Source organism: Schistocerca gregaria, chromosome 8, assembly GCF_023897955.1.
Source record: "Schistocerca gregaria isolate iqSchGreg1 chromosome 8, iqSchGreg1.2, whole genome shotgun sequence".
NCBI classification, from domain to species: domain Eukaryota; kingdom Metazoa; phylum Arthropoda; class Insecta; order Orthoptera; family Acrididae; genus Schistocerca; species Schistocerca gregaria.
In genome coordinates this window covers 35,377,443-35,403,391 of record NC_064927.1, presented here as the reverse complement: position 1 = coordinate 35,403,391, position 25,949 = coordinate 35,377,443, and the positions used below count along the sequence as shown (strand labels likewise).

General features: G+C 47.2%; 2 non-coding genes across 2 annotated transcripts; both read right to left on the bottom strand.

Moving 5' to 3' along the window:
* Positions 1-5,531: 5,531 nt before the first annotated feature.
* Positions 5,532-5,604, bottom strand: Trnak-cuu (transfer RNA lysine (anticodon CUU)). The gene has a single exon. It is a non-coding gene; the product is annotated as a tRNA-Lys (tRNA).
* Positions 5,605-6,056: 452 nt separating this feature from the next.
* Trnar-ucg (transfer RNA arginine (anticodon UCG)) lies at positions 6,057-6,129 on the bottom strand. Its single transcript has one exon. It is a non-coding gene; the product is annotated as a tRNA-Arg (tRNA).
* Positions 6,130-25,949: the final 19,820 nt, after the last annotated feature.

Below are 25,949 nucleotides of genomic sequence, written 5' to 3'. Positions count from 1 at the left end.
TGCCTCGGTAAATATGTGCCGGGCAGCACGTCACACAGTACTCGTTTGGGTTGGGTGGTCCCATGCAGAATCTCTCCATGTTGCCTAATGTTTTCTTAACGTCACACTCGTCACGTACTTCACTTTTATTTCATAATCATTTCTGAGAGGTAAAGGAATTGAATGAAAACCTGCAGAGTTAGTGGCGTCAAAATTAACACACATACTTGATGTGGCTCATAAGCCGAACGAGTTACTTTCCGACGTTGTCTTAGATGTGCAAGTGCCAGTCAAAACTCGCGGCGACGGAACTCTGCCGACCATTTCGTTAGTTAACACCGGTCTTGTTGTGTGTGTTTCAAGCTCAAGAGCATCTCCAAGCAGGAAATGGTCAACAGCAACATTTAGACGGTTTTTGTACAGCACAATTGCTACACTAAAACGATATGTTTCTTTTTCAGAACTGGAAAAAACGACCGTGACAGGATTTGAACCTGCAATCTTTGGATCCGAAGACCGCCGCCTTATCCATTTTTTTTATTATTATTATTTTTCTTCTGCTTACGAAATGAAGCTTGAAAATCTTGCCAATCGAATCCTTCAGTGTGGTTGTAACTTGGGAGTCGGTCAACATGATATATTATTCGCCTTATAGATGGTCCGCCTTTTTGCAGTGAATATCTGCTAAACTTTCTGTAACATGAAATTCAATCACTTGACCTGTTAGTTTCTTTATTTTACGTCACAGGTTTGAGCAGGTAGTTGGCGAAGTGATCCTTGTAGTTTTGTGTTTTCATTAGCAGATGGTGCTGAGTTGTAAGATAGACCCAGAAGTCTTCTTTACTCTTTTCTTCTTTTGTAAATAAGTAGTGTACTGTAGCGGATTTTAACCAGTTTAGTGCGTTCCTTCTCGTCCGTGGGTACGGAGTATCATCCGGCGTTAGAAAGGCAGCAGGCGTTATATATCTGGGAGATGTTCTGCTGATGAGCGCCAACTTGTTCGTGATATATGCCCATATATCTTTTACTTTGTCGCACACAAATCTGTGTTCATCAGTATCTATTAAATTACACGTGATGCATAAAGGTGATTCTGCGAGGTGTATGTTATGTAGTTTGGAGTTAGTGGCCAATTTTCTGTTAACTGCGAAATACCAAGTGGCTTGCATTGCTGACGGCTAGTGTGGACAATGGATGTTCAACCAGATTACCTTCCAGTCGTAAAAATTGTATTTGTCTTCGACGTTATTTGGCTTCTTATCTTTCATGAGTTCCTGGTACACGCGTTTCACTGCCGTCATTGCTTGTACGGGGATTCTTGTCTGTGCATAACTGTACTCCAATAAAAACCGTTTTAAATGATAAAGTCCGTTTGGAATATGTTGCACCGTGATGGGTGGACTGAGGTTTGCCGGAGCTATCTCAGTAAGCAGGTGAGCAGCGAGACTATCTGCTGAGTGTTTCCATTGGTGGAAAGTTTTTGATATGTATAAAGCTTGCGCCTTCTTTCCAACATCGACAAGCTTTAAGCCACCATTTTTTGTGGCCAGCGTTAAGGTGTCAAACTGAACTTTAAAAATGTGACGATGGCTGACAAACTGTCCTAATGCTGACATAATTCGTTTTGCAGTGTGTGCAGACATTGGTAAAATTTGAGCGATATAATTGAGTTTTGAGGTGAGATATACATTTGCGACCGTGACTTTCTGAATTTCATTTAGTTTTCGTACACTGTGTTACCGTATGCCGGCACGAATAGTCTGTAGAAGCTTTCTATAGTTGGTTGCAATTGTGTGCCGGATATTACGCTGAAAATCAATTCCAAGACACTTGAAGATCTTCAGCTGACGTAGTTGCCTGTGAGGGCGCGATCCTAGGCCGCGGCCAATATTGAATATTCCAGACTTTGTCCAGTTTAGTTGTGCACCGGACGCTTGCTCATATTGCCTGACTGTCTGTAGTGCGGTTTCCACTTCAGTTCTGTTTATGATAAGGAAACCGACATCGTCTGCATACGCCTTGCACACAACTCGGGATCCATGTATGACGATGCCCTGTAAACTTTTCGTCAGGGTAGCTAACAAAGGCTCAATGGCAATCGCAAAAAGCGCCATGGACATTGGGCAGCCCTGCCTGACGGAACTGACTATCTCTATTGCTCGGGTAGGCTGGCCATTGATGATGATTCTGGATGAATTAGTCGCTACCATCTGTTGTATAATGGCAACGAAGCCAGGTGGAAAACCCATCGCAGACATGGTACGAAAGAGATACTGGTGGTTTACCCTGTCAAAGGCTTTGTCGAAATCTAAGGACATGATGGCACATTTCAGTTTACAGACTTCCGCAATGGAGATTAAATCACGGTAGTCGCATAGAGTCTGTTGAATTTTCCGATCCTTGCCCACGCTGGTCTGGTAAGGGCCAATGATGCTGGTCATCGTGGATTTAAGCCTTTGGGCCAATAGTCTCGCAAAGATTTTATAGTCGCTGTTGAGCAGCGTTATCGGTCTTAGATTTTTTACGTTGGCACCGCCTGAGTTTTTTTTAATTAGAACGATTGCGCCTTCACAGAAGCTGGTGGGGATCACGTTGTTGTGGTCTAGAAGTTCGTTACACATGCAAGTGATCTTCGCCTTTATGGTGTTCCAGAATTTTTGATAGAATTCGGCGGGAATTCCGTCAGGTCCGGGGGATTTATTCTTAGCACTTTCCCAGATGACATATCCCACGTCGTCTTCGGTTGCCACGGCTAATAGCTGTTCCGCGTTCGCGAGACTGACTCTGTTGTGCAAATTATTCAAAAGATCGTCCCGCACTTGCACGTTAACTTCTATTTTTGACATCAAGGTGGTGAAGTAGTTAAGCACCGCCGCCTTAATCTCATTGTGCGTAGTCAGCGTTGCGCCATCCTCAGCAGTTAACTCCGTCAGAATTTTACGGGATCCTTTCCTACTTTCTTGGATCATATGGTAGACTGAGGTGAGTTCTTGGTGTGCAGTAGTCTGGACCCGCGACCTGACTTTGTAGCCTTCTAGCTGCGTCCTCCTTAGGGTTAGGATTTTGGCCTGGATTTTCTTAATTCGTTTACATTGCTCGACGGCCGAAGTGCCGAGCGCATACAGTTCCCGCAGACAATGAAAATAGAAATGGATCGTCCTGTGAAGCCAAAAGCTCTTTTCCCGTGCGTAGTTCATGAAACACCACCTAATTTTAGGTTTGGCGCACCTGAGCCACCAATCAATGGCTGTATTGTAAGAGGCAAATCTCTGTTCACATTCTCGCCAGGTTTGGAGGAAGGCTTCTTGACACGCCGAGTCTTGAAGATGTGAAATATTTAATTTTCACAGGCCCCTGTATCGATACGTTCGTTGTCGGTCTAGAGTGATAGTACAGATGTATGCAGCATGATCTGAGAACGCCACTGGCCATACTTCTGACTGCAGAATGTTATTCCTCAAATTAGGTGTGACATAAATTCGATCGAGACGGCTTGCCGAATGGGTCGTAATATGGGTAAACCCAGGTGCAGCCCCATGCTTGAGCTCCCAAGAGTCAATTAAGCCTAAGTCTCGTACAATTCGTTCCAGTTCAAGTGATCTGTTAAGATTGGGAGTCTGGTCCTTTGCACTGATGACACAGTTAAAGTCACCTCCGAAGATAACATTGTCGTGGCGGACGCCAAAGATTGGAACTATTTCTCCTTTAAAAAAATCTGCTCTTTGACGTCTATTACTGGAACCGGATGGGGCATATACATTAATTAGTCTGTTGTTATAAAAAGTGCCCGCAATGCCCCTACTGTTCGGTAATTCTGTGACGTCAGTGATAATAATACCTTCCTTGGCAATAAAAGCTGTACCTAGTTCACAACCGGCTCCAGGATTAGTAATCACATTATAACCTGGTATGCAATCAAGTCCGACCTCTGTTACTTCTTGGACAAATAAAATGTCTACATCAGCTGCATATAAAAAGTCCTTTAAATGTTGTAATTTACAAGCGCTACGTATCTTATTAATATTTAGAGTAGCAAGTCGATAGGCCTGTGGCTGAATTGTGGGTGACTAAACAAAAGCAATGCCTAAAATCCGTCCAATATCAATCATAAATAGCGCTGGAAAAGCAAACCACGTCGAAAATGCACTGTGCAAGCAATTTAAAAACATCTATGGACAGTCACTGTAAAGGCAGAGTTAAAAATATTCTCCGTTTGAAAATGGATCAGTCGCGAGTTCTTTTTGCACAGTAGTTTCTGTCGAGGCGTTACCTTTCTCATTAACATCGTCGTCCTTGGGGACCGAAGTTATGGCTGTCACCGTTTCTGAAGTATCCATACTGTCTACTTCGACATTGGATTCTGTATCGTCTGCCCAACTAGTTGGCTGTGGGCCTGTCGAGGTGGTTATTGACGCTTCAACAGGATAGAGGTCGATCATGTGGTTATCACGGTTGGCTCGAAGTGTAGCTGACTGTTCGGGGTTCAGAGGTAGAGCATCTGAGACATTGTCAAGGACTTATGGTAAACTAGCTGAGGGATGATCATGGTTTGTGCTATCAGATGCTTTTGCACTGATTTGTTCACCGATCTGTTTAGCCTTTTCGCGCAGAACCGGTGCAATCAGTTCGGCATCCTGGCGGGCAACTCTCCGTTTTTTAGTTTTTCTGGGAGATGCACACTTTTGTGGGCTTTTATCATCACCTGCTTGAGATTCCCCCCGTGGAGTAGCATCGGCCGGTGGAGACGCAGCCGTTTGCAACGCAGATGCCCGTTCTTCGGTGACTACGATAGACGTCGATATTTCTGCTGGTTTAGGTTGACTCTGATCAGGCGTTTCAGCAGTCTCTATTCGTCTCACAGTCGCAGGCAGTTAAGTGGTTTCACTAACTTGTGGGACCGTGGGTGTAGCCGAAAGCCCACGCGCCACGGCCACATACGTTACAGACAGTGTTGTCATTGAGGGGGCGTGGCAGCCCCGCCGATAGGCAGCTGCGCCACTCGCCTCTGCATGCATTCGGCTTGCACGTGACCTGTCGAGTTGCATGCTGCACATGTTCGAGGCTGGTCATCGTACATTACTATCGCACGATACCCGCAAACGTGAACATAAGACGGGATGTGCTTCTGCAGCTCGATTCTTAATTGCCGCACCCCGTTAAGAACTGGGAATTTATGTGCACTAGACCAGCGCTCCGCAATATTGCTTATGATTTTACCGTAAAGACAAAGCACTGCGTTTATCTGTTCACTGGTTATTTTATATGGAAGTTCAAAAATTCGAACAGTCAGTATTCCTAGGCCGGCATGCGAAACAACAACTTCTCCCACATTTCCATCGCTATGTTTAAACGTTAGGATACCACCACAAGATGCAACAATTTTCTCGCACATGTCGGATCTCGCTAATTTAACGAAAACGGTGCTACTGACAATCGAAAGATGTCCTGGCGACTAACAGAGACGTAGGCAAAGTTTAAAGTTGCTATTTCCATTACATCACGTTAATCAGAAAAACGGTAATTTACATCTGCAGCGGAACAAAATTCCGTTCCGCCCAGCGTGGGGCTCCAACCCACGACTATGAAATTAAGAGTCTCATGCTGTACCGACTGAGCTAGCCGGGCTGCCTCGGTGAATACCTAGCGGGTAGCACGTCACACAGTACTCGTTTGGGTTGGGTGGTCCCATACAGAATCTCTCCATGCTGCCTAATGTCTTCCTAACGTCACACTCGTCACGTACTTCACTTTTATTTCATAATCATTTCTGAGAGGTAAAGGAATTGCATGACAACCTGCAGAGCTAGTGGCGTCAAAATTAACACTCATACTTGATGTGACTCAAAAGCCGAACGAGTTACTTTCCGACGTTGTTTTAGATGTGCAAGTGCCAGCCAAAACTCGCGGTGACGGCACTCTGCCGACCATTTCGATAGTTAACACCGGCCTTGTTGTGTGTGTTTCAAGCTCAAGAGCATCTCCAAGCAGAAAATGGTCAACAGCAACATTCAGACGGTTTCGTACTGCTGAATTGCTACATTAAAACGGTATGTATCTTTTTCAGAACTGGAAAAACACGACCGTGACAGCATTCGAACCTGTAATCTTCAGATCCGAAGTCCGACGCCTTATCCATTAGGCCACACGGTCCCTGACGACCAAGTATAACTTGTATACGACTCATCTCGAAACGCTCACACCCCTGAGAATTTGTGTTTTCGTTCTACACAGCTGCTACCCCTTGCTCTTTCCCACCCATTCGTTACATTTAACCTCTTACGAGACCGACCAAATATAGACTGGGAAACAAGAACACAAACTTTGTGTATTCGGAATCGAAGGCAGGGCGTCCCTCGCCGCATTTGCTACGATGGCCATTTGCTACTTCTGCAGAAGCGGCGGCGGCGACGGCGACGACGACGACGACGACGACGACGACCGCGAGAAGCTCTGAGATATGTGAGAAATGCATCTATAAAATGTAATTCAGACTGCCTCGTCCCACCTTATGGTGTACCGCTTTGGCAAATGCTTTATCTGCGCCATTCGCCATAATCACATCTGAGAGCAATTCTTAATAAAACGCGTTTCGCTAACTGTTCGTCATCACAGATACTGTTTGCTATACGGCCACGTCGCGCAACTGATTTCCAAAATTCGTCTTCCTCCTGTGAGGATGGAACTCACGACCCTGGTTTACTAGACCAGTGCTCTACCAGTTTTTTCTTTTTTTTTTTTTTGTATTCGCCTTAATCACGTCTGAGAGTAATTCTTAATAAAACGCCTGTCGCTAATTGTTCGTCATCACAGATACTGTTTGCTATACGGCCACGATGCGCAACTGATTTCCAAAATTCGTCTTCCTCCTGTGAGGATGGAACCCACGACCCCTGGTTTACTAGACCAGTGCTCTACCACTTTTTTTTTTAATACTGGGTGAGAGCCAGGTATCCTAGCCACTTTTTTTTTATTGACCCCTTGTTTACAAGACCAGTGCTCTGCCCCGTTTTTTTCTTTTTTTTACCATTATTTTGTGTCGTTTTCGTCTGCCATTGTTTGAAAGTTAGGGGTGACAATCAGATTCAGGCCTACGGAAACAAAGCGGGCAGGGGTCGAAACCCGAGGCCTGGCCACGATGATTCCACCGTCCTCTTTCCGAATGGCACCTGTACAACGGCGTCGTAATTTCCCCTACTGTCTTGGTTCTTGGTCTTACGTTTGTTTCTCTTGTTCGCCCTAAAGGTCCACGTAAACTTCAGTCCAGGTGTAGAGAAGAATTTTACATAAAGGCGGCAAAACCAGCTACAGTGTAAAAGAAATCGGCTCACACAGGTGACCTTAGCCAACACCCTCCCTTTCAAATGTCAGGCTAAGCATATTTGCAAAATCTTTAAGGAGTCCTGGCAAGCGCAATCGGTTCCAGTAAGCAGTAACGATGTACTGCCGAAACGTTAGGTGTTCATCCTCTTCATGACAACTATTGACAAAATGTACGAAGTGTCCAAGCAACCACATAACGGTATTGAGCTTCGTTCGCGGATAAAAGGAAGAATCGGGCCGTACGATGATGTCAATGGTATAAGCGGTTTCGGCAGTCCTAGTGACAAAAGCCAGTTGTTTCCTGAGCCAAAGCCAATTAGCAAGGTGCCCACTGCAGGTGAATCGATGCCTAAGTGTGTCCAGGAGACCACACCGAGTGCAGTTGTCCGTGTCAGAAAGACCAATACGGTGCAGTCGTACGTTGGTGGGGACCAAATTATTAATTACCCTATACCATGTGGACGCCACAGCCATTGAGTGGATCGGCAGACTAACATTCTTCCAGACGTTCCTCCAGGACACTGATGGAGACGCCAGTTCGATTGGATTGGGACCGGCCAGCCCCTCACAACGGGCAATCAAGCTCTTGGTCGTTGGCACCGGTCGTCGCAAGAAGACGTCACCGAGGTAACTAACCGCAATATAAAATTCCCGGACGTGTTTCAACTTAAAATTGAGGCGACCGACGTCGACAGGTGGAGCAAGGCTCTTCGGACGCAGAACAGTAAAAATTCTGGATGTAATTGAAGTCACTTCTTGCGTAACAATGAGAGTCGTACGGCGGACGTACAAGGCAGATGCCTTGCGAGTAATGTCAGTGAGGCCCAAGCCTCCGGAGATACGCGGTTTCGTCATAACCTCGTAACGCAACTTGAATAGATGACCCTTCCATATAAATCTGCTAGACAATTGGCGCAACCTTTTCGCCACCATTATGGGAAGTGGGATCAGCTGAGCAACATAATAGGCTTTACATAACACGTACGTGTCTAAAATTCTGACTTTTTGCAAAATGGCCGCAGAGCGCTGCTCATGGACCATCAGAGCCCCCTGTATCTTCTCGGTGACAGATTTCCAATTAAGAGCCGCCATTTTTATGGGACACCGATCAATGCTAATCCCCAATGACGTATGGCGATCGACAAAAGTGGCCCAAGGGACATCAGCATCGCGAAACCCTCGAATATTAAGGAACTTACATTTACCCTGATTGAGACGCGCTCCAGAGACAACAGTATGCATCAACTGCCAATTTCAACAATGTGATATCATCACGTTGACGGAGGAGAACAACGACATCGTCCGCGTACGCCTTAACAGTGAGCTTCCCACCAGAGAGGGTCATACCCTGAAGCTTGAAAGCAAGAGTCCGAAGCAGCGGTTCCAGGGACAATATGAATAGAGACATAGAGAGCGGAATACCCTGAGGTACCCCTCGGCGGATAGCAATGGGCGGCGTCAGCTGCCCATTGACTGACACCCGAGCAGTTATTCCCCTATACAAATTACCAAGAACACCACGTGATGAAGCGTTAAAACCTATTGTATCTAAAACACGATTTAAAAACACATGACTGACGTGATCAAAAGCCTTGTAAAAATCGAGGAAAGCAAAGGCACAATGAACGTTTGTAACCGCCGCAACCGAGACAACATCCCGATATTCGGCTACTGGGGTCAGAATAGATCTACCAGGAAAACAACATTGATGTGCACCAATCACACCCCGAAGCAGAGAAGACAATCGACTATTGAGCGCTCTAGCAGCTGTCTTGTAATCAAAGTTCAGCAATGTGAGCGGACGAAGATTGGCAGCAGATAAACGACCAGTGGACTCCGGAATTAAAACAATTTTCCCTACTTTAAAATCGGCTGGCACATCCATCCCCCTGACAATCTCATTTAAAATCTGCGTAAAAGTGCCACCCAAAAGAGGCCAAAAACGGAGATAAAATTCTTTAGGCAGGCCGTCTGGACCCGGCGATTTACCGGACGGAGAGCGAGGAATAAAATAGAAAACATCATCTACCTGGAACTCCCGGAGAAAGTCGCCGTTCGCGTCAGGCGTGATCGTCGCAGGAAGATCCTCAAGGACATCATCAGAAAGTGACGCACCAGAATCATCGGCAGAATAGAGACTAGCGTAATACTGATGAAGAGCATGCGTCATATCCTCCTGTGCAATAAGCTGTCGTCCATCATCCACCATAAGAGAAGAGATGAAGGTGCGACGACGTCGAGTCTGATGCCGCAGCAGGTGGTACAAAGAAGTCAGTTCACCTTCAACAAGAGAGTGAGATTTCGACTTTACTCGCAGACCATCCAACTGTCGTCGTTTGAGGGTCAAGAGCTTGGCTTTAATACGACGAACATCATGGATCCGCAGAGGAGAAGGACCCGCCGCGTCATACAGTTCACGCAGGACAGAGTAGTAAAATTCATACGTGTTCTTAAAATCACGCATCCTTGCGGCACAGTAAAAAATCAAAGACTGACGAATCTTGGGCTTGGCAAACGCAGTCCACCAAACGAGCAAGGAGCGGTAACGCGGGACAGAGCGAAGACATCGCTCCCACACTGCACTTACAACTTCGTCAATGGCACTGTCGGCAAGGTGGGAAACATTTAACATCCACTGGGAACGATAAAGTTTTGCTGGTTGGTGACTAAGATTTACAGTTGCAGTAAAAGCACAATGGTCAGAAAAACTAGTAGGAATAACATCGACAGAAAGAATGTTATAACATAAAAATTCAGAGAAGTAGAATCTGACGAGTCTACTGCATGAGGACGCGGTAAAATACGTAAATTTCACCAGGGTTGGATATTTGTGTTCCCAAACATCACGCAGGTGCATCCTACGAACCAAGTCATGTAAATCTCGGCAATAATTAAAATTGGGGGACTGGTCTTCAGGGCGTAAAACACAATTAAAATCGCCTCCGAGCAGGAGACTCCGAGGACTCTTGCGCAAAAGATAAATAAGCTCTTCCTTATAAAAGCGCGATCGAGCCACAGTGCGACCCGAACCAGAGGGGGCATACAAAACAACTAGGTGGAGATCAAAAAGACGACAACCAATCCCACGGCCAGAGTCAAGGAATTCAATGTCAGTAACAGGAATACCTTCTCGAAAGAAAAGAGCAGTTCCTGTTGAATTATCCGGTGCGACATTAAAAACAGTTTGAAATCCAGGTAGAGAGAGATCAGAAAACAATACTTCCTGCAAAAATACTACGTCCGCACAGGAGTCGTAGAGAAACTGCCGCAAAGAGGCAATGCGAACGTCGGACTCAATACGGTTAACATTTAAGGTAAGAAAGGTGTATGCTTGAACCATGGAGAGAAAATCGAGAGAGGAAATCACCTACACCGACGCATCAACATCACAGTCCATAGCAGGGGAGACGGAGGCATCCGAGGGAAGGGGACTGCTACCCCCTTCCGCGGATCCCTTACGTTTCGGTTTTTTACGAACAGCATTGACGTTCGGCTGACCGCGCAACTTGCGTCGGCTGACGGGCAAGGAAGCGGCAGCAGCCGGTGACGTAGGAGGGTCAAGTTCTGTATCCGACACCACCCGCGCCGGTCCACAGTCAGGGTCCGGAGGCGCGGGGGAAACATCCGACGAAACGGACTGGTCTACACCAATACTAGCTTCCGGCAAACATGGACTACACGGAGGCGAAACGTGAGCAGGAAGCTCCGAAGCTGCTAAGTTGGAAGGAGGTGGAGCAGCTCCGCTGGCAGAGGTATGGGGCAGCGAAGCAGGAAGTTGTTGCGGCTCAACTTGTCGTGACAACGAAGTCGGTTCGGAAGGAGGCGCCAACAGGCCCGACCGACGAGCCGACTCGAGAGAAGCCGCGTCGGAAGCCGGAGGGGCGTCAGCAGCCGCTACCGGAACAGCTACTTCAGGGGAACAGGGAGCATCTACACTACTCTGTGGCTCGGAGGATGTCGGTCTCTCGGATTGGGGCATCTCGGGGAGATCCTCATCCGTACTATTTCCATCTTGTGCGCGACGCCGTTTATTATTCAAAAGCGGCACACCCACCTGAGGAACCGACGGAACATCAGATTTGGCACGTAAAGGAGGAAATTCTGTGTCAGGGGCGTGCAAAACCTGCGACTGGGCGCTACTACCACTGGACTGTTCGACACCAAGAGCAGAACCACCTGCAACGAGGTCAGCGACCGTTAACTTGCGACGCTGTTCGAGAGAATTTTTTAACACAAAAACCCTCCGCGGACAGTCGGTACGCACGTGGCCACTCTCATTACACAAGAAACAGGTGCCAACCTGACCACTATATGTTACATGGACACGATATCCACCGATCTGCAGGTGCGAGGGAATATTCTGCTTCACGTGCATTTCGACGGAACGAATACCACTGCAACACTGCAGACGATGTTGGCTGGACCAGCGCTCAAGGCGAATACTCTTAACATCACCATACTTGAGTAAACCCTCCTTAAGATACACATTATCCACCTCCGGCGGAAGGTTGTAAACACGAACACTGGTGTACGTAATGGAAGCATTTGAAAGCAGTACGGTACTGACAGAATCATCCCGATGCCGAAAGAGAACCTGATGACCAAATTTGGAAATAATTTTATCAACCTGAAGGGGGTCCATAAATTTAACAAAGAAAACATAGAGTTCTGTATCACAATATGCAGTGTGCACCTGATCCGAATTAATGCCAAAGGTATCTACTAACCAATCATGAATCTCAAGGGAACTAGGTTGCACATGGCGGGTGGACTTGTCGAAAGCAAAACTAACTGTAGCCTGACGAGGAATAACCTGAGACGACATTTTCAAAAACTACGCGGTCTAAACCGCTAAACAAAAACACTGAAATACACACAGAAAGTAACACAAGGAACGAAACAGCGACGGAGAAAAATTTACAGAAGGTACAACACTACACGTAGACAAACGATATCCCACTATACGTAACGCTACGGCGGAGCGGAAGACTAGGCACGTCCACACTGCACGGCGTCTGAAGCGGAACTGACCACTGAGCTAAAGAGGCGCGGCCTAGCAGTACTCTTGCGTACTTCGGCCTTACGGTCGCCTGCATCATCAGACTTCAGCTGACAACACTTCATATTAGCTTCTAATATTTGCAGCTATGGCGACCCATTACTGCTTGGCTACACATCTGACACGTAACCGATGTGCTCTTCAAACATCACTTGCATTTCAGAACATGTCTTTCACACATGTCTACAAAATCACCTTCACCTTCAAATACAGTTTCCTTGCGACTGACAGAGACGTAGGCAAAGTTTAAAGTTGCTATTTACATTACATCACGTTAATCAGAAAATCGGTAATTTACATCTGCAGCAGAACAAAATTCCGTTCCGCCCAGCGTGGGGCTCGAACCAACAACCCTTGGATTAAGAGTCTCACGCTCTACCGACTGAGCTAGCCAGATGCCTCGGTTAATATCTGCCAGGTAGCACGTCACACAGTAATCGTTTGAGTTGGGTGGTCCCATACAGAATCTCTCAATGCTGCCTAATGTTTTCCTAACGTCACGCTCGTCACGTACTTCACTTTTATTTCCTAATCATTTCTGAGAGGTAAAGGAATTGCATGACAACATGCTGAGCTAGTGGCGTCAAAATTAACACACATACTTGATGTGACTTAAAAGCCGAACGAGTTACTTTCCGACGTTGTTTTAGATTTGCAAGCGCCAGTCAAAACTCGCGGTGACGGCACTGTGCCGACCCTTTCGCTAGTTAACACCGTTCTTGTTGTGTGCGTTTCAAGCTCAAGTGCAACTCCAAGCAAAAAATGCTCAACAGCAACATTCAGACGGTATCGTACTGCTCAATTGCTACATTAAAACGGTGTGTTTCTTTTTCAGAACTGGAAAAACCCGAGAGTGACAGCATTCGAACCTGTAATCTTCAGATCCGAAGTCCGACGCCTGATCCATTAGGCCACACGGTCACTGACGACCAACTATAACCTGTATACGACTCATCTCGAAACGCTCACACCCCTGCGAATTGAATTTTCGTTCTACACAGCCGCTGCCCCTTGCTCTTACCCACCCATTCGTTACATTCAACCTCTTACGAGACCGACCAAATATAGACTAGGAAACAAGACCACACACTTTGTGCATTCGCAATCGAAGGCAGGGCGTCCCTCGCCGCATTTGCTACGATGGCCATTTGCTACTTCTGCAGAAGCGGCGGCGGCGACGACGAAAACGACGACAGCGAGAGGCTCTGAGATATGTGAGAAATACATCTATAAAATGTAATTCAGACTTCCTCGTCCCACCTTATGCTGTACCTCTTTAGCAAATGCTTTATATGCGCCATTCGCCTTAATCACATCTGAGAGTAATTCTTAATAAAACGCCTGTCGCTAATTGTTCGTCATCACAGATACTGTTTGCTATACGGCCACAACGCGAAACTGATTTCCAAAACTCGTCTTCCTCCTCTGAGGATGGAACTTACCACCCCTGGTTTACTACACCAGTTCTCTACCACTGAGCTAAAGAGGAGCGGCCTAGCTGTACTCTTGCGTACTTCGGCCTTACGGTCGCCTGCATCATCAGACTTCAGCTGACTAAACTTCATATTAGCTTCTAATATTTGCAGCTATGGCGACCCATTACTGCTTGGCTACACATCTGACACTTAACCGATGTGCTCTCCAAACAACAACACTTGCATTTCAGAACATGTCTTTCACACATGTCTACAAAATCACCTTCACCTTCAAATACATTTTCCTTGCGACTGACAGAGACGTAGGCAAAGTTTAAAGTTGCTATTTACATTATATCACGTTAATCAGAAAACGGTAATTTACATCTGCAGCGGAACAAAATTCCGTTCCGCCCAGCGTGGGTCTCGAACCCACAACACTGGGATTAAGAGTCTCACGCTCTACCGACTTAGCTAGCCGGCTGCCTCGGTTAATACCTGCCAGGTAGCACGCCACACAGTACTCGTTTGGGTTGGGTGGTCCCATACAGATTCTCTCCATGCTGCCTAATGTTTTCCTAACGTCACACTCGTCACGTACTTAACTTTTATTTCATAATCATTTCTGAGAGGTAAACTAATTGCATGACAACATGCAGAGCTAGTGGCGTCAAAATTAAACACATACTTGATGTGACTCAAAAGCCGAACGAGTTACTTTCCGCCGTTGTTTTAGATGTGCAAGTGCCAGTCAAAACTCGCGGTGACGGCACCCTGCCGACCATTTCGCTAGTTAACACCGGTCTTGTTGTGTGTGTTTCAAGCTCAAGAGCAACTCCAAGCAAAAAATGGTCAACAGCAACATTCAGACGGTTTCTTACTGCTCAATTGCTACATTAAAACGGTATGTTTCTTTTTCAGAACTATAAAAACACGAGCGTGACAGCATTCGAACCTGTAATCTTCAGATCCGAAGTCCGACGCCTTATCCATTAGGCCACACGGTCACTGACGCCCAACTATAACTTGTATACGACTCATCTCGTAACGCTCACACCCTGAGGAATTGTGTTTTCGTTCTGCACAGCCGCTGCCCCTTGCTCTTTCCCACCCATTCGTTACATTCAACCTCTTACGAGACCGACCAAATATAGACTGGGAAACAAGACCACAAACTTTGTGCATTCGGAATCGAAGGCAGGGCGTCCCTCGCCGCATTTGCTACGATGGCCATTTGTTACTTCTGCAGACGCGGCAGCGACGACGACGACGACGACGACCGCGAGAGGCTCTGAGATATGTGAGAAATACATCTATAAAATGTAATTCTGATTGCCTCGTCCCACCTTATGATTTACCGCTTTGGCAAATGCTTTATCTAAAGCATAAGGTGCGACGAGGCAGTCAGAATTACATTTTATGCTTTACCGCATTGGCAAATGCTTTATCTGTCTGACGTGGATCTGTCTGGCGTGGGACCTGCCGTTTCGCGGTGCGTTTTTTTTTTTGGCGTGGGCCCGTCCTCGCCGGCGCCCCGTAAGGCACAGAGGTTCGCACTGGGGCGTATCGCTTCCAGTCGGACGTGCCCACAGGGGAAGTGATGCGTCATATATAGCCTCTCCTTCTCAAGTGGCTCTTTCCGCCTTCAAGTGGTGCCGGACGTTAAGCTTGGCATTTCTCGGGCTTGCCCGGGTGTGCCTTGCGACAAAAGGAAGAGCTGCCACCCAACCCGATGCGAAAGCGAAGGGTGCGTGGCACAGGGGGAGCTGTGTCGAGAGACGAACATCTGTCCCTTTAGTTCGCAGGGCCCAGACCAGCAGGAGCTCTGCATGCCGGCGACTTCGTTCGTCGGCGTGGGATCGCGGCGCGAGTCGGCAAGGGCGCTTCGCCGCGCCCCTGGGTAACCGGGGCGTGTTCTGCCAAACCCAGGAGGTGGTGACACCGCCTGGGCCCGGTTAACTGGGTCCAGGCCGCCGAACGTCTGGGGGACCGGCCCGCCACCTGAGTAGGAGTGGGTCCTTGGCCGAAAGGTGGAAACTCGTGCTAGTAGGCAGCGAAGGGCGAGAGGTGCATCCGCCTCTCCAGAGTGCGGGGTGCAGTTGCCGAGGAGCGTCGCGTGGAATCGCCGATGACGGAGCCATCGATGGGGACCAGTGCGCTGGCAACGGCGCGCTGAACCCGGCAGTTCGAGAGGGCCCTTGACCTTGGGGCGAGGTCGGTGGGCGAGCTGCAAGAAGTCCCCCCCCCCCCCCCCCCATGCCAGAGGAGCCGGTCCAGGGTAAGAGACGGGCTCCCACCTTTTTTTTATATCACTCGTAAATCATGGCGACGGCAGTTATGAGTGATTCGAGTACGCCTCAACGTGCGTCTACTGCGCCTGATCCCTCTCCTCAGGACGAGCTGGGACAGGTCGAGAATGAGACAGTTATGCAAAGGCTTGCCAGAATAACTACGCTCATGGAGCAATCTGTAAAAAATGGCAAGATCAGCCAAGCCGGAATGTCAGCCATTAAAAATGAATTGGCAGCTTGGGCCATCGTACATGCAAAACTAGAAGGAAGGCTAGAAGAACTAGTAAAAGAAAACAACAGACTAAGAAAGCAGCCAGTGAAAACTTGGGCGGCAGTGGCAGCGCAAGCTCCCACCAAGCCTAACACCACCAGAGAGACTATAGACAAGGTAACTAAGAGGCCAGATACGGCAGTCTTTTTGAGAACACTTCCTGGACAAGACACAAGCATAAAGAAAATACAGGAGTTATTCACGAAAACCGTGGACCCTGTGAAGGAAAAAATAAAGATAAAGAGAATCAAACCGAGTAGGAATTCAGTCATCGTAGAAGTTGCCTCGGAAGAGCATAAAGAAAAGCTGTTGAAGAACCAAAAGCTGAACTCAGTGGTGAAATGTGAGCCACCAAGAAAAATAAATCCTCTCGTCATACTTTATGACGCGCCATCTATTATGATGAACGAAGAGCTGTCAGAGACAATCAGGGCACAAAAGTTTGAGCACTTAAGCGTTGAAGAATTTAATAATTGTTTTAAACTTAGATTTAAAACGGGTCCACGAGGTCGTGATGTTGTCGCTGAAGTGACAGCACAGATGTGGAAGAATATCACAACAATGGGCAGGATCTATGTTGGCTTCCATGCCATCAACACTAGAGACTATGTCGTGGTACCTCGTTGCCACAACTGTGGTGACCTGGACCACATTCTCAGGCTGTGCACCAGGGAGCCGGCGTGCACCAAGTGCGGAGAAAGTGGCCATAATCGCAAGGACTGTAAAGGTACACAAATCTGCATACCATGCAAAAGCAGAGGGAAGAAGTCTAGTGGAGCCGTAGGTCGGAATTGCCCAACATACAGAATGTTCGAACAAAGATTAATCTCCAGAACTGATTATGGCTGAACTCGGCATACCGAACAGGATGCCGAAGCATAAGTCCCCGAGCAAGAGGAGGAGGGACGCTATGAGGGCAAGTAAATTCAAGTTATTTCTGAGGTCACTTACGGGCGCCGAAAAAACTGAAACAACAGATATAGCCATTCAAACTGAGCCCCAAAGGGTGAACATAGCAATACAAACAGATCTCCCTATAGCAGCAGCTCCCTCCTCTGAAAGCCGGGGAGCAGAGCCGATAAAACATCAGAAACGGCAAGGGCATCCTGCGGCCATAACAGTCTCTGGAGAGAAACAGAACAAGCATGAGAAACCGATTCAAGAAAATGAAGTAACTAGCTCCAGCATAAATTCTACCGAACAGAGTACTCCAGTGGTCAGATTGCCACCTGTGGATCCTGTGAGGGTCTACCCTAATTTGGAATATACTATGCAGCTAGCAAGACTTGAACAGCCGGCTACCCTGACCACAGCCCTGAGACATGTGGTTCGTGTAGGACATGAAGAAGGAAGAAGGGTAACCTTCTCGGTGATGGAGGCTGTTGACAGAATCCAACTAAAATCAGTGAATCTCCCCACCGACTTCGGAGCACTGCGGGACCTGCTACGAAAAGTCTTCGAAAGGAGAGGGGAGAAATTCGACTTAGACGACATTTACGAGCAGGCAGTTCTAGCCAATGGAAGAATTGCATTTGACTGGTCTAAAACCTGGCCAAATGACCGCATACATACATACTTCCCTTGATGACAAAGTTTAACATAGGACAACTAAATACACATAACAGCCGACTCGTAATGCAGGAACTCCGAAGGGAGGTGGAGGAGAGGAGATTAGATGTGCTCTGTCTACAGGAGCCATACTCCCAAGCTGGAAAGGTCGCTTTTGCTGCCGCAACATGGCAGATAATTAGTAAAGGAGAAGTCCCGAAAGCGGCGATAATAATAACAAATAAGCTCCTGAGAGTCACCACGCTCTCTCAATTCACAACTACCCACTGCAACGTCGTGGAGTTGCAATCCCCAACTGGAATCGTCTTCATAATAAACATGTACTTTCAGTACAGTGATAATATTGAAACACACTTAGATCACCTAACGAGAGTGACCACGCCGTTGCGGGGGAGAAAGTTGATAATTACAGCTGACATAAATGCCAAATCCCCCCTGTGGTACAGTGGCACACGAGATGCAAATGGTGAGAAGGTAGAAGAATATATTATGGCAACACAACTTGTGGTGGCTAATAGGCCGGGCAATCCTCCTACCTACACGGCGGGAGGAAGACAAGGGAGAAATATTGACGTAACTCTAACAACACCGAATGTTACAAACATACTCCAAAATTGGAAGGTAATAGGGAATGGCACCACAAGCGACCATAATTTAAAAACTTTCGCCATAGGGGATAGAGAGTGCCGCTGGGCCATGCGGTGGGAATTGCAATATAACTTTAATAGAGCAGATTGGGAGCGGCTAGCGAGGGAGTGCGACATTCCTCCTTTACCGGGAGGGGACGCACAACAAGATATAGACGTAAACGACAGAACTGACGACATAGTGACCGCCATAACTAGAGCGGTGAGGGCTGCTGTACCAACCAGGAAGAGGGCCATGGCGGCCTCTCCGTCACCATGGACGCCTGAACTAGAGGAATTGCGTCAGTCTGTCAGAAGGCTAAGGAGGTACTACCAGCGCAGTGTCGTCTGGCAGGAGAAACAAAGATGGCAGTTGCGGTATAATGAGGCCAAGCAACAGTTCCAAAAGGAACTACGCGAGGTCAGGATGCGGAGCTGGGAACGCTACGTGCTCAGTCAACTTGTGCTGGATCCATGGGGACTTCCCTACAAGTTAGTGAGGGAAAAGATCCGCTCTCCTATGGTGCTATCAACTGTCAGGCACGGGGGCGGGATGACGGAGTCCTGGCAGGAAACTGCTGGGGTCCTCCTCCAGTCCCTGTTGCCTGATGACTATGCGGACGGGGAAACTGAAGCACAGCGGCAACTGCGAGAGGAGGATCAAGTGCAATATAACAACGATGCAGCGGTCTACCCCTTCTCGGAAGAGGAGGTGGCGGCACACATAAAATCTCTCAAAAGAGGGAAAGCTCCTGGGCCAGACGGAATTGTGGCGGAGGTGGTGCAATTCCTGGCCCCCTAGCTGGTTGCGCCATTAACGCATTTATATAATGAATGCCTAAGGCAACAACAGTTCCCAAGGAGATGGAAAAAGGCAAATGTTGTCATTATAAAGAAAGGACAAGATAAAGATCCAGCGGAAGTGAAGTCATACAGGCCAATCTGCCTGTTGGACTTGCTTGGTAAAATATTAGAGAAGTTGCTGGCTGACAGGCTGGCGGCACACAGAGTTTTGTGCGGGATGAGCAGCAGGCAATTCGGTTTCAGGCCGGGGCGATCGGCATCTGATGCAATCGCCCTAGCAGCCGAGGTCTGCGGCTCAACCCCGCATAAATACGTGGTGGGCATCATGGTGGACATCAGTGGCGCCTTTGACAACCTGTGGTGGCCTTCGCTCTTCTCCTGCTTGCGGGAGAAAGAGTGTCCAGGGCCGCTATATGGTTGCCTGAGGAGCTATTGCGAGGAACGAGACGTCTGGCTATCATCCTCTAGCGAGAGAGTTAGTAAGGTGATCACGAAAGGATGTCCCCAGGGATCGGTCCTTGGACCGCTTTTTTGGGACATCCATATGGAGCCTTTATTGGACAACCTACAACAATGCGAGGATGTGCTAGAGGTGATAGCCTATGCAGATGACCTCCTCCTGTTGGTCGATGGCCGGAGCCGAGATGACATTGAACCTAAGATAGAAAGGGCCATAGACTAACTTCAACAGTGGTGCCACACCACCAAAATGACAGTCTCACCAAGTAAGTCAACTTACTTACTGCTGAAAGGACAACTAACCAGGAACCCGACAGCTAGAATCGACAGTTCACCAGTATTATGAAGACGTGACACACGATACTTAGGAGTCATCATTGATGAGAAATGGAACTTCGGGAGGCACATTGAAACCGTAACCCAAAAGGCCCTACAAATTATAAATAATCTCATTTCCATAGGACATAAAAGATTTCACCTCCCTCCACACCTCATTAAACTATATCATAATAGTATCTTAACCTCAGTGGTGGGTTACGGCTCGGGAGTCTGGGCGCACAGACTCACGAGGGTTGTGCCTGCCATGGCAGTGAGAAGGGTGCAAAGAAGTATGATATTACGATCTGTGGGGCTTATAGAACGTCTCCAGGGGGGGCCCTGTTAGTCATAATGGGGCTCTGCCCACTAGATATAAAGATAAGGGAGCAAACAGCCTGGTATTGGGCAAAAAAGGGGAATCAAGGCAAAATTGAAGACATTATGGGGGTGAGGGTGGCAAATAAGAGGGAAATTATGAGAAGGGGAGAAGAATTATGGCAGGGGACTTGGGAAACGGAGGAAACCGGACGTAGAACTTTTCAGTTCATTCCGGACGTGAGGGAACGCTTGCAAATGAAGTATTTTGAGCCAACAAGGGGATTGATCCACTTTCTCACTGGACATGGACCCTACCCGACATACCTATGTCGGTTTGGGAAGAAGGCAACGCCCGCGTGTGACTGTGGCGTTCCGGAAGGTACTCCTGAACATGTGATCTACGAGTGTCCTCTCTTCAATGATGTTGCAACCACACTCCGAGACAGACTACCAAACCAAGACACATACCAACTTCTAAGACGCGAAGATACCTTTCAACTGCTTAACACTCTGGCAAACGAGGTATCACTAAAGGTGTTGATGGAATATCTGAGGGACATGAATTAAAATAAACTCAGAAATATACACCGATTTCGTCTGGATCCCTGTTCCCATACCGCCTGGGCGCGGACTGGCCGACTTTCCACCATAGTTGGGATCCGCCGCGTGCAGGAATAGGGGGAGTAGGGGTCAACTCTAACAAAATGGAAAGCACCGGATTTGACTTAGGATAAGCTTAGTTTGTAGGAATTAGACTAGGATATTTACGTTTAGGAAAGTGCAGCGAAATAACATCTTGGCCTGCCCAGTGCCAGGGGCATGCTCTTCGGGTTTAGCTCGAAGAGCAAGGCAATTATCAGTAGGTTTATACTCTCTGTTGGCACATATGTGACGCTGCAGATGTTAGAACTTAGTGATAAGAACTAGTAATTAATTGTAGGTATACACAATAATATTAGTGGTGCCCATTATTGTGAAACACCTGTAGCTCACTTACAACTTAGAATTAAGAGCTGCATATTTGTAATAATCATTGTATTATAATACAGGCCCACTAATCAACTAAGGGAGTGGGTTATTATATATAACTATTATTGATGTTGAAATAAAGTTTTTTTTTTAAAAAAAAATGCTTTATCTGCGCCATTCGCCTTAATCACATCTGAGAGTAATTCTTAATAAAACGCTTGTCGCTAATTGTTCGTCATCACAGATACTGTTTGCTATACGGCCACGACGCGAAACTGATTTCCAAAATTCGTCTTCCTCCTCTGAGGATGGAACTTACCACCCCTGGTTTACTACACCAGTGGTCTACCACTGAGCTAAAGGGGCGCGGCCTAGCGGTATTCTTGCGTACTTCGGCCATACGGTCGCCTGCATCATCAGACTTCAGCTGACAACACTTCATATTACCTTCTAATATTTGCAGCTATGGCGACCCATTACTGCTTGGCTACACATCTGACACGTAACCGATGTGCTCTCCAAACAACAACACTTGCATTTCAGAACATGTCTTTCACACATGTCTACAAAATCACCTTCACCTTCAAATACAGTTTCCTTGCGACTGACAGAGACGTAGGCAAAGGTTATAGTTGCTATTTACATTATATCACGTTAATCAGAAAAACGGTAATTTACATCTGCAGCGGAACAAAATTCCGTTCCGCCCAGCGTGTGGCTCGAACCCACAACCCTGGGATTAAGAGTCTCACGCTCTACCGACTTAGCTATCCGGCTGCCTCGGTTAATACCTGCCGGGTAGCAAGTCACACAGCATTCGTTTGGATTTGGTGGTCCCATACAGAATCTCTCCATGCTGCCTAATGTTTTCCTAACGTCACACTCGTCACGTACTTCACTCTTATTTCATAATCATTTCTGAGAGGTAAAGGAATTGCATGACAACATGCAGAGCTAGTGGCGTCAAAATTAACACACATACTTGATGTGACTCAAAAGCCGATCGAGTTACTTTCCGACGTTGTTTTAGATGTGCAAGTGCGAGTCAAAACTCGCGGTGACGGAACCCTGCCGACCATTTCGCTAGTTAACACCGGTCTTGTTGTGTGTGTTTCAAGGTCAAGAGCAACTCCAAGCAAAAAATGGTCAACAGCAACATTCCGACGGTTTCGTACTGCTCAATTGCTACATTAAAACGGTATGTTTCTTTTTCAGAACTGGAAAAACACGAGCGTGACAGCAGTCGAACCTGTAATCTTCAGATCCGAAGTCCGACGCCTGATCCATTAGGCCACACGGTCACTGACGCCCAACTATAACTTGTATATGACTCATCTCGAAACGCTCACACCCTGAGGAATTGTGTTTTCGTTCTGCACAGCCGCTGCCCCTTGCTCTTTCCCACCCATTCGTTACATTCAACCTCTTACGAGACCGAATAAAAATACACTGGGAAACAAGACCACACACTTTGTGCATTCGGAATCGAAGGCAGGGCGTCCCTCGCCGCATTTGCTACGATGGCCATTTGCTACTTCTGCAGAAGCGACGACGACGACGACGACGACGACGACGACGACGACGACGACCGCGAGAGGCTCTGAGATATGTGAGAAATACATCTATAAAATGTAATTCAGACTGCCTCGTCCCACCTTATGCTGTACCGCTTTGGCAAATGCTTTATCTGCGCTGTTCGCCTTAATCACCTCTGAGAGTAATTCTTAATAAAACGCCTGTCGCTAATTGTTCGTCATCACAGATACTGTTTGCTATATGGCCACGACGCGAAACTGATTTCCAAAATCCGTTTCCTCCTCTGAGGATGGAACTTACCACCACTGGTTTACTACACCAGTGATCTACCAATGAGCTAAAGAGGCGCGGCCTAGCGGTATTCTTGCGTACCTCGGCCTTACGGTCGCCTGCATCATCAGACTTCAGCTGACAACACATCATATTAGCTTGTAATATTTGCAGCTATGGCGACCCATTACTCCTTGGCTACACATCTGACACGTAACCGATGTGCTCTCCAAACAGCAACACTTGCATTTCAGAACATGTCTTTCACACATGTCTACTAAATCACCTTCACCATCAAATACAGTTTCCTTGCGACTGACAGAGACGTAGGAAAATGTTAAAGTTGCTATTTACATTATATCACGCTAATCAGAAAAACGGTAATTTACATCTGCAGCGGAACAAAATTCCGTTCCGCCCAGCGTGTGGCTCGAACCCACAACCATGGGGTTAATACTCTTACACTCTACCGACTTAGCTATCCGTCTGCCTCGATTAATACCTGTCGGGTAGCAAGTCACACAGTACTCGTTTGGGTTGGGTGGTCCCATACAGAATCTCTCCATGCTGAATAATGTTTTCCTAACGTCACACTCGTCACGTACTTCACTCTTATTTCATAATCATTTCTGAGAGGTAAAGGAATTGCATGACAACATGCAGAGCTAGTGGCGTCAAAATTAACACACATACTTGATGTGACTCAAAAGCCGAACGAGTTACTTTCCGACGTTGTTTTAGATGTGCAAGTGCCAGTCAAAACTCGTGGTGTCGGCACTCTGCCGACCATTTCGCTAGTTAACACCGGTCTTGTTGTGTGTGTTTCAAGCTCAAGAGCAACTCCAAGCAAAAAATGGTCAACAGCAACATTCAGACGGTTTCGTACTGCTCAATTGCTACATTAAAACGGTATGTTTCTTTTTCAGAACTGGAAAAACACGAGCGTGACAGCATTCGAACCTGTAATCATCAGCTCCGAAGTCCGACGCCTGGTCCATAGGCCACACGGTCACTGACGACCAACTATAACTTGCATACGACTCATCTCGAAACGCTCACACCCTGAGGAATTGTGTTTTCGTTCTGCACAGCCGCTGCCCCTTGCTCTTTCCCACCCATTCGTTACATTCAACCTCTTACGAGACCGACCAAATATAGACTGGGAAACAAGACCACACACTTTGTGCATTCGGAATCGAAGGCAGGGCGTACCTCGCCGCATTTGCTACGATGGCCATTTGCTACTTCTGCAGAAGCGGCGGCGGCGACGACGACGACGACGACGACGACGACGACGACGACGACGACGACGACCGCGAGAGGCTCTGATATATGTGAGAAATACATCTATAAAATGTAATTCAGAGTGCCTCGTCCCACCTTATGCTGTACCGCTTTGGCAAATGCTTTATCTACGCCATTCGCCTTAATCACGTCTAAGAGTAATTCTGAATAAAACGCCTGTCGCTAACTGTTCGTCATCTCAAATACTGTTTGCTATACGGCCACGACGCGAAACTGATTTCCAAAATTCGTCTTCCTCCTCTGAGGATGGAAATAACCACCCCTGGTTTACTACCCCAGTGCTCTACCACTGAGCTAAAGAGGCGCGGCCTAGCGGTACTCTTGCGTACTTCGGCCTTACGGTCGCCTGCATCATCAGACTTCAGCTGACTAAACTTCATATTAGCTTCTAATATTTGCAGGTATGGCGACCGATTACTGCTTGGCTACACATCTGACACGTAACCGATGTGCTCTCCAAACAACAACACTTGCATTTCAGAACATGTCTTTCACATATGTCTACAAAATCACCTTCACCTTCAAATACAGTTTCCTTGCGACTGACAGAGACGTAGGCAAAGTTTAAAGTTGCTATTTACATTATATCACGTTAATCAGAAAAACGGTAATTTACATCTGTAGTGGAACAAAATTCCGTTCCGCCCAGCGTGGGGCTCGAACCCACAAACCTGAGATTAAGATTCTCACGCTCTCCCGACTTTGCTAGCCGGCTGCCTCGGTTAATACCTGCCGGGTAGCAAGTCACACAGTACTCGTTTGGGTAGGGTGCTCCCATACAGAATCTCTCCAAGCTGCCTAATGTTTTCCTAACGTCACACTCATCACGTACTTCACTCTTATTTCATAATCATTTCTGAGAGGTAAAGGAATTGCATGACAACATGCAGAGCTAGTGGCGTCAAAATTAACACACATACTTGATGTGACTCAAAAGCCGAACGAGTTACTTTCCGACGTTGTTTTAGATGTGCAAGTGCCAGTCAAAACAAGCGGTGTCGGCACCCTGCCGACCATTTCGCTAGTTAACACCGGTCTTGTTGTGTGTGTTTCAAGCTCAAGAGCAACTCCAAGCAAAAAATGGTCAACAGCAACATTCAGACGGTTTCGCACAGCTCAATTGCTACATTAAAACGGTATGTATCTTTTTCAGAACTGGAAAAACACGAGCTTGACAGCATTCGAACCTGTAATCTTCAGATCCGAAGTCCGACGCCTGATCCATAGGCCACACGGCCACTGACGACCAACTATAACTTGTATACGACTCATCTCGAAACGCTCACACCCTGAGGAATTGTGTTTTCGTTCTGCACAGCCGCAGCCCCTTGCTCTTTCCCACCCATTCGTTACATTCAACCTCTTACGAGACCGACCAAATATAGACTGGGAAACAAGACCACACACTTTGTGCATTCGGAATTGAAGACAGGGCGTCCT